Source organism: Protopterus annectens, chromosome 12.part0 (genome assembly GCF_019279795.1).
Source record: "Protopterus annectens isolate FY-2018-M chromosome 12.part0, PAN1.0, whole genome shotgun sequence".
NCBI classification, from domain to species: domain Eukaryota; kingdom Metazoa; phylum Chordata; order Ceratodontiformes; family Protopteridae; genus Protopterus; species Protopterus annectens.
This window is the reverse complement of record NC_056746.1, coordinates 261130944-261139864: the sequence shown is the minus strand read 5'-3', so window position 1 is coordinate 261139864 and position 8921 is coordinate 261130944.

Below are 8921 nucleotides of genomic sequence, written 5' to 3'. Positions count from 1 at the left end.
TGGGTTTTGCTTTGTTACCTAAGTGACTTGCTTATCAGCTAATAATAGACAGCATTAGAAAGGGCAATAAGTTAAAATGACAGTAAGATTGTTAGTCTAGGATGTCCGGTAGTGTAGAAATTCTTTGTTTGCCACTTATTCGTATTTATGTTCATTTTTTCAGGTCTGAGAAACTTAACATTTTAGTGTGAAACACTAGTGTGGGAGACAGGCCAGTTCATTTAAAACGCTGGTTTATATCACACTGTACATGTACTTAATACTTCAAAAACCAGGTGACTTACAAATTGTTGCATGACATAAAGTGAATAATATTTGCAGTGTTAAGCTGCACATCTTGAAAGGTATGCCATATTACTTGTATTGCTAATTATACAATTAAACATATGCTTTCATATCTTTGTAAATGTTTTGATAAACATACTCTTCTAGAGGAATTTTCTTGTCATGTGAAAGCTTATGTCTGGTTTAACAAAAATGTTCTAAAAATAGATGTCTAGGTTGTATAGTTTAAGATATGAAAATGTTTGTGAAAGTTTAGAAAAAATGTGGGATTTGTGTGCATTATTGTATATTACAGTATTTATGGAGAAGACTATGAATGTATTGGCTATTATCATTGTAAAGAATACAACTTACTGATAATATTGCTATTTGTACAGTTTAAATAGCATCGTTCACAAAATATTTACATTTGTTTATCTTATGCCTTTTAAGTTTATTTTGCAGAAAATGCTCTGGAATGCAAGATGTGTGTAGGCTGCTAAAGTTGACATTCCACATTACATAAGTAAATGAGTTGTGAACAATTTTCATGCATATTGTCCCAGATACTCCATTTTTTTGTTTAACACTACATCTGAAGTAGGAAACTTCATTTGATCATCAACCTGTGGGTATCTGATCTGAGACGGCAGCTTTCCAAACTAGAGATCAGAGCTCCAAGCTCCTCCCCTTACCCATAATGCCCTGGCGCCTCCTTCCAATCTCCAGATCTCGTTTGCAGCGGCTTTGTCAAGCACGGATTTCTTGAGCTCCTAGCTTTAGGCGATCTGTGAGTAGGAAAGTTTCTTAAAATCTCTTAGTTTTTGTGTGTGTGAACAGTTAACTCCTTAGTTTAAACCCCTTTACCGTTCCTCTTAGTTTAAAGCCTAGTACTCCCCCCCTTTTCCCCCCTTAGGTGTTTGTGTGAGGTGCGTGTGTGTTTTCTTTTGGGATAATGGCTGAGGCCTCTAAGGACATTTTTTCTAAGTGCACTGAGTGTGGTCATAAGCTTTCCTCAGCGGATGGCCACACTCAGTGCGTCCTCTGCCTGGGGGTATCGCACTTGTCTTCAGGCTGTCAAATTTGTGCAGCTTTTAACCCCCGGGCCCTGAGGGATAGGAGGAATAAGCTGATTATGGCGGGTCTTCTACCCTCAGAGTCTGCTTCCTCCTCCTCTCCCTCAGTGGCTACAGCCGCAGCTGTGGCTGTTCAGCCTGTTGTTCCCTCTCCCCTGGCTGGGACTCTACCTCCCATTTCTTCTCAGGGAGAGAGGGACTCTAGGAGGGAGAAGAAGGAGAGGAGCGAGAGAGAGAAGGAGAGAGAGAGGGAGGGAGAAAGAAAGGCATAGGAGCCACAAGCTGTGGGCCGACTCTGTCCCCTTGGCCCTGCCTGCCAAGCAGCTCACCTCAGAAGATTTCCGGGCCTTCCTCCCCTCTGCTCCATTCTCCACGCTTCTCACTAGAGCTGGAGGAGGAGGCCCGACCATCTTCAAGGTAGACATGGCGGCCCTCTTGACCAGCTTCGGTGGCCTCTTCTAGGTCGACCCGCAGTCTCTCCAACACTATGGACCGGATGATGCGTCGTTTCCTCCAAACCCAGATACAGATGGGAGTGCTGCTGCCTCCCCCTACTCTTTCTTCAGATCCAGCCCCCACTCCCTTGCAGCTGGACTTGTCTTATATCATCCAGTCCCAGGGACAGCCTGCGTTGATGCCCCAGCCCATTCCACTGGTGGAACACGGCCCTGTTAGTGAGCCCTCCTCGGACAGTCCCACCGAGGAGGTTCCTCACAAACGTAATTATAAGATGAGGCACTTGGACTCCCCTGAGTCCCTCACGGAGGACACCGATTTGGAAGAAGGGAAAGGTTCCCCCAGATCACCCCCCGATGACCTCTCCTTTGGAGACATTATGGAAATGCTTCGCTTGAAAGGGGGATGGTCAGTCCAAAAGCCTTCCTCGGACGAGTCAGTGTTTCTGGAGGCATTTGCAGGCCCGTCTATCTCTTGGGTGTCCCCTCTGGCCGACCCCCTGGTTGATCTCATCACTATCAGGGCGTGGAAGGAACCGGACACTGTAGAGCCGATCTCCAGGAGGCCAGATAGGATTCTCAGTCCCCCTGTGGATAGAACGGCTTGGAGTAAGGGTTTCCCGGTAGAAGCCATGGTGGTGGCGGCAGCCACCAAGAGGGAACTCACTCAGGACAGTTCCTTGATCCATCCCCCTGATAAGGAGTCTTGGACTATGGATTGTAATGGGAAGCGGATGTTTGCTTCAGCCACTTTTTCTGTAAGGGCACTGAATTACTTGGCCCATGTAATTAGACTTCAGCGGGATCTGGTGAAAGAATATGCTGAGTCTCCCCCCTGAGTCCATGTCGACAGAGGACAAACAGACCTTATCGACTTGCATGGCCACTCTCAAATCTGTTTCGAGCACGTCTATGTGGCTACTTTCCCATGCTACGGAAGGAGCCGCTAGAGCCAGCGGGTCCAGTATCGCCTTAAGGCGTCACGCCTGGCTCCAGCTTTGTGACTTTGCAGAACCTTTCAAGGTGTCCTTCACGAACGCACCCTTTGTTTGGGAAGACCGTCAGCGACACATTGGTTCAGAGCGAGAAAGATGGGAAGACGCTGTCTGCCAACGGAGTCCGCTTCTCAGCTCCTCCGAAGTCCTTTTCTAGGAACCAGAGAGGACAAAAGATGTGGTTCCGGAAGTCTCAGCAGTCCCGTTACGCTCCGGACCCTTCGTCCTTCAGTGGCAGAGGAGGACAAGGTGGATGCCAGCCCAGAGGCAGAGGGGGGCCGAAAAATTTTGGGTCGCGGTAACCCTTTTCTGATCGACCCACGCAGCAGCCCTGAGGGGTTGCCCAGCTGCTCCTCTCTGGAGGCAGTCAGGGGGCGTTTTTCAAAGCACTTGGCCCAATGGGAGTCCATAACATCAGATCGCTGGGTGCTTCGAATAATATCCAGAGGTTACTCTATCCCTTTCATAAATCTGCCTCCTCAGTTGCAGCGCCTCACCGATGTACCACCCAGTCAGAGGGAGGCTGCAGCTTTAGAGGTAAAAAAGCTACTAAAAAAAAAGAGCCATTCAGCACGTCCCCCCAGGACAATCCAGATTAGGCAATTACTCCAGGTTCTTTTTGGTGCCAAAGAAGACTGGGGACTTAAGGCCGATCCTCGACCTTTCAGCAATGAACCTCTTAATTTCCAAGGAAAAATTCCGGATGGTCACGCTTCAATCCATTCTGCCCCTGCTGCAGGAGAAGGACTGGATTCTCATGGGAGGCGTTCCAGGACGTTTCTCCGTTTCCGGCTAGGGGCCAGTCATTACCAGTTCAGGGTCCTATCCTTCAGTCTCACCACAGCCCCCAGGGTGTTCATCAAGTTCATGGCAGTTGTAGTGGCCCACCTGAGTCTTCAGGGAATACAGGTTTTTCAGGGAATACAGGTTTTTCCTTACCTAGACGACTGGCTCCTGACCGCCCCCACCAGGCATCTACTCTGCTTAGCCAGGGAATGTTTCCTACTTCTAGCGTCCCATTTTGGGATCACCATAAACTTGAAGAAGTCATCCCTCCAACTAGTTCAGGTCTTGGACTTCATAGGGGCCAGGATAAACACGCTTCAGACCAAGGCCTTCTTGACGCCAGACAGACTTTGCAGTTTTTACACGTTTTACCCTTCTCCAGTCACCTGCCCCGTCAGTGGAGTTAGTCCTGAGAGCTCTAGGGTCCATGGCAGCGGCAATCAACCTCACGCCCTTGGCCCGCTTGCACATGAGGATTCTCCAGTGGACATTACAGGTTCAGTGGTCCATCCTTCACCATCCGTTGGACTTGCCGATTCCTCTCAGCAGAGTGTGCAAAAATTCTCTCTTGTGGTGGCTCCACTACCAAGAGCTTCGGGAAGGGCGACCGTTTGTTATGCAGCAACCCCAAGCCACGGTGACCATGGACGCTTCTCGCCTTGGGTGGGGGAGGCATTATGAGGGCAGAACTGTCCAAGGTATGTGGACTCCGAGACCGTTCTGCACATCAATGTTTTGGAGATGAGAGCGGTGCTTCTAGCGTTGCAAGCCCTTCATGCCTTTCTCTCTCCGGGGACTACAGTCCGACAACATGTCGTTGGTCTGGTACATCAACAAACGGGGGGACCAGGTCTTACCCTCTTTGTCGAAAGGCCATGAGAGTTTGGGATTGGGCGATATCCACCAACCGTTTTCTGTTAGCAACGCACATTCCGGGCCGGTCCAACATCCTAGCGGACAAACTGAGTTGAACTATCCTCTCGCCTTACGAGTGGTCTCTGAATCCATTAGTAGTGAAACAGATCTTCCGCAAGTGGGGTTAGCCTTGCTGTGATCTCTCCGCATCGCCTTCCAACGCGAAGTGCAGCGAGTTTTTTGCTCTAATTCCCCCTCCGGGGGGAAAGCCCCAGAGACGCTCTAGTTCATGTTTGGTCACCTGGTCTTCTGTATGCTTATCCTCCTCTTCCATTGCTAACAAAATTCTTAAAGAAAGCTCGTTGGTTGGGGAACAAGATTATCCTCATAGCCCCATTCTGGCCTCATCAAACCTGGTTCCCGTGCCTGCGATCTCATCTTATAGCTCCTCTCTGGATCTTGGATCCCATCCCAGATCTAATATCTCATCCTTCAGGATTGAAACCCCCGAACCTGGTCGATCTCAAGCTTTCAGCGTGGTTGATGAGTTCCATTAGTTGCTAGGACTCCCGGTATCTCGTTTGCAGTTAGATCTATCCTGGTAGCGGCGCATAAGCCATCTACCAGGAAGGTTTACAATAGTAAATGGAAGTGGTTTTCTGTTTGGGCATCTCATAGGAAATTGGACCCTTTCACTGCTCCCATCCTAGCAGTGCTCGATTTTCTATCACACATTTTTCAGCAGGGGGCCAGTTCCTCTACTGTAAAGGTTCAAATGGCTGCCATCTTGCATTTTCATATTGAAGATAATCGCAGTCCCCTCGCTTCCACCAAGATTTGTAAGGCCTTTCTGAAAGGTACGTTTCTCTTGGGACCCCCTGTTAGGAACCCCGTCCCTCCTTGGGATCTAACCTTGGTCCTTCAAGCTCTAACTGGACCTACTTTTGAATCTGCAGCCTCTGTTGATTTGAAATTCTTGTTCTGGAAAACTGTCTTTTTGGTAGCCATTACCTCAGCTAAAATAGTGTTGGAGTTTCAAGCTCTCTGTATTAGAGCCCCGTATCTGGTTTTTCATAAGGACAGGGTCTCTCTCAGGACTAGCCCATCTTTCCTACCTAAAGTAGCCTCCAAGACGAACATCAATCAGTCCATTAATCTCCCAGTTTTCTTCCCTAATTATCAAAACAAAGGGGAGTATAAACTTCATTTGTTAGATGTTCATAGGCAGTTACGGTTTTATTTACACAGAAAAGCGGCCTTCCGCAAGTCTGATCAGCTATTTGTCTCTTTTGCTAAACCCTTCTTGGGTAAGCCTGTGTCAAAGGTGACACTGACCAGATGGATTTTGAATTGCATTTTGTTCATATATAAACTATCTGGCCTGCCAGAACCTACTGGGGTTCGTGCTCACTCTACCTGTTCTATGGCTACATCAGCTGCATTCTGGTCAAGAATTCCCTTAGATGACATTTGTTCTGCGGCTACTTGGGCATCCTCTTATACCTTTATCTCTCACTATAAATTGGACTTGGTGTCTAGAGGAAGGGTGGCTTTTGGCTCTGCAGTGCTCCGGAATATCCTTCCTTGAGGACTTCCCAAGTTTTTTGGTAGCTAGTGACTCTGTCCCACAGGTTGATGATCAAATGAAGTTTCCTACTTCAGATTAAGAAGTTATGTACTCACCATAACGTTCCATCTGAGTAGGTAACTTCATTTGTCAGCAGCCGACCCTCCCTCCTTCCCCCTAACCTGGTTCTTTGGTTTCCTGATCACTAGGATGGTTTATCCAGGTCATTTGTTAATCCCTGGGTTAGGATTCTCCAGGTTGTTGATTTGTCATGGTGAGATTATGTAGCCGGGCAAACTCGATCTGGGGATTGGAAGGAGGTGGCAGGGCATTATGGGTAAGGGGAGGAGCTTAGAGCTCGGATCTCTAGCTTGGAAAGCTGCCGGCTCGGATCCAGGTCAGATCCGATACCTACAGGTTGCTGACAAATGAAGTTACCTACTCAGATGGAACGTTATGGTGAGTACATAACTTCTTTATTTGTGCATCTTCTTCTTTTTCTGTGAGATCCCCTTTATTCTGCAATACTTTTAGTTTTGTCAGCCCCTCTCATTCCTGTTTTTCATAACCATATTTCTTTTTTTATTTCTACCCTGTGTTTAAACTCTACTTTCATTTCATTCTGCTTCTGAAAAAAATATCTTTAATAACTCTCAAATTTCCACTACCCATTCCTTAAATTCCTCTTCTCAACAGGTATATGGAAAGTGCCAGTGTCTCATTTTTTTTTCATCACTCTGGATTTTATCTTTAGTTTTCATTGGTGCATGATCCAAAATAGTTATTTGATGTGTCAAAGCTTTCAGTTTAGATGCACATGTTCCTGTGAAATATAATTTCCGTCTAGTCTGGTCCCAGCTGTTGTACCTTGAAGAATAACGTGTAAATTCTGTCAAGAGTTCCTGCTACTGAAGTCACATCTTCTATGCCAAATGTTTTCATAAATTTCTTCAGAAATGTAAAATCTGTTTGTATTTCCCCTTCTAGATCCCCCTGGTACGTCCTCCCTATGGCAAATCAGTTTCCAGGTCCCTAACTATATGTAATATTTCCTGCTGAAGGCTGATTTTCTGCCATAAATTTTCTTAAGATCCATAATAGCAGTTTTTGGTGGAATATAAATACATGCCACTGTATTCCTCCTCCCTTGCAAGTATATCTTTAATACCACAAATGTACCATCATTGTCTTATTCCCCTTCTTCAGTGCCTATTGTCACCCCTCTTGCAATTAGTGTAATGATTCTCTTCTTTTTCTTTGTCCCTGACATTCAGCTGAATATCCATCCTGAAATATTTTTTTCTCAAATTCACATGCTCATTTCTTTCCATATAAATCTCCTGCAGCATTGCTATTTGCACTCTGCATTTAGTAATATAATTCAATAGTTTTTTTTTTCCTTTTTGTCTATACCTGTAAGGCCATTTACCTTCCAAGATATGGATAGCATAGTTGTTATGATAAAAAGTTATTGTTCCCAGCTATTAATCATGGCAGTTTTTTTGGATATGTATTTCCAAGTTGTGTTACATGCACACTAATGTTTGATAGACTGATGTTTCATACAGTTGTTCTCCTCGTCTCCATTTGAACCGATCTCACATTTTTTCAAGACTTTGTTTTAAAGAAATCCCTGAAACAAAATTAAATACATTTTTATAACGCCCTCATCACCTATTTACTTAGAACAAACACACAAAATGAAGTTTAACCCTCCCGTTAGGAACATTTGCTCCACGTCTCTACCCAAAGGCATTATTTAACCTAAAATTATGGTTAACCAGTCTAAAATGCATGCTACAACCTGTGTTCCCACTTAACACTATTGCAGTCTGTGCTTTTCTTGTCTCTGTTCCTCCCAGATGTGAAAAACAGCTTGTGTGGTTTCCAAAAACAATACCTTTTAGCCCTAAGAAAAAGTGCTATGACTATCTTTAAATAAAATGACATTGTACACTGTTCTGGTAAATGCATTAAAGTATTAAGGCTGATGGGGAGTTTGCCAAATTTTATTTACTTCTCATAATTTCAAAATTTATTTTTCACTCAACTGTTGCCAGTGTACCTTTTATTTTTTGCATCTCCCTCAGCAAAGAATACTCAGAACTCGCAGGATTAATTGCTTGCAACTGCAGATAGTTCCTTTCCATGTAAAAGTAGTCTGGATTGAATCTTTGTAAATTTCACTCAGAACAGAATGTACAACTGCCTTCAACTACAGACTTATTGGCTCCAGCTGAATATTTACTAATGGAAAAAAGCAAGCTATTATCTTTGCAGATGGAAGAAACGTAGCATTTTCAGGGCTAATAGTTTTATCTTATTTCCGTGCTTACTGGCTTAGAAAAAACAATTGCTTATAGCTTAACGCAGGGGCATTAATCTAAACATTCACCCATGTAAAAATAAAAGAAAATATCTTAATTCTACGTATAATATAATGAGTGCATCTTTGGACCACACCCCAACCCAGCAGCCCAAGATTACAGCATATTAACATTAAACTTGCTTTTCTGCTGCTGTTATACTGTAAAGCCTATATTCCATACCAGTTAAGTATTTGTTTATTGTTTTATCTTTAACACAAGCAACAGTCACTGAAAAGATTCTCCCCATATTTAAAAATACCCGTGACTACACAATATACAAAACTGCTTTACTATATATAACATGCAGTTTATATCCTGCAAGGTTTTGTATAAATACTAAAAACAAAAATTGTTTTTCTTTCTTTCTTTTTTCTTACAGTTACTTTTTTCCCCGTTAACTGTCCATTTAAATATTAATGACAGAAAGTAGGATACATGCTTTACAGTCTTCCCTGGAAGTTTAATAAAATCCAAGCAAGTCAAGTCTTTTTTAGCCACTCTTTCTTGCAAAGCTGTATTTCACAAATGTGATTGATGCTTTATAGTCTCCCATT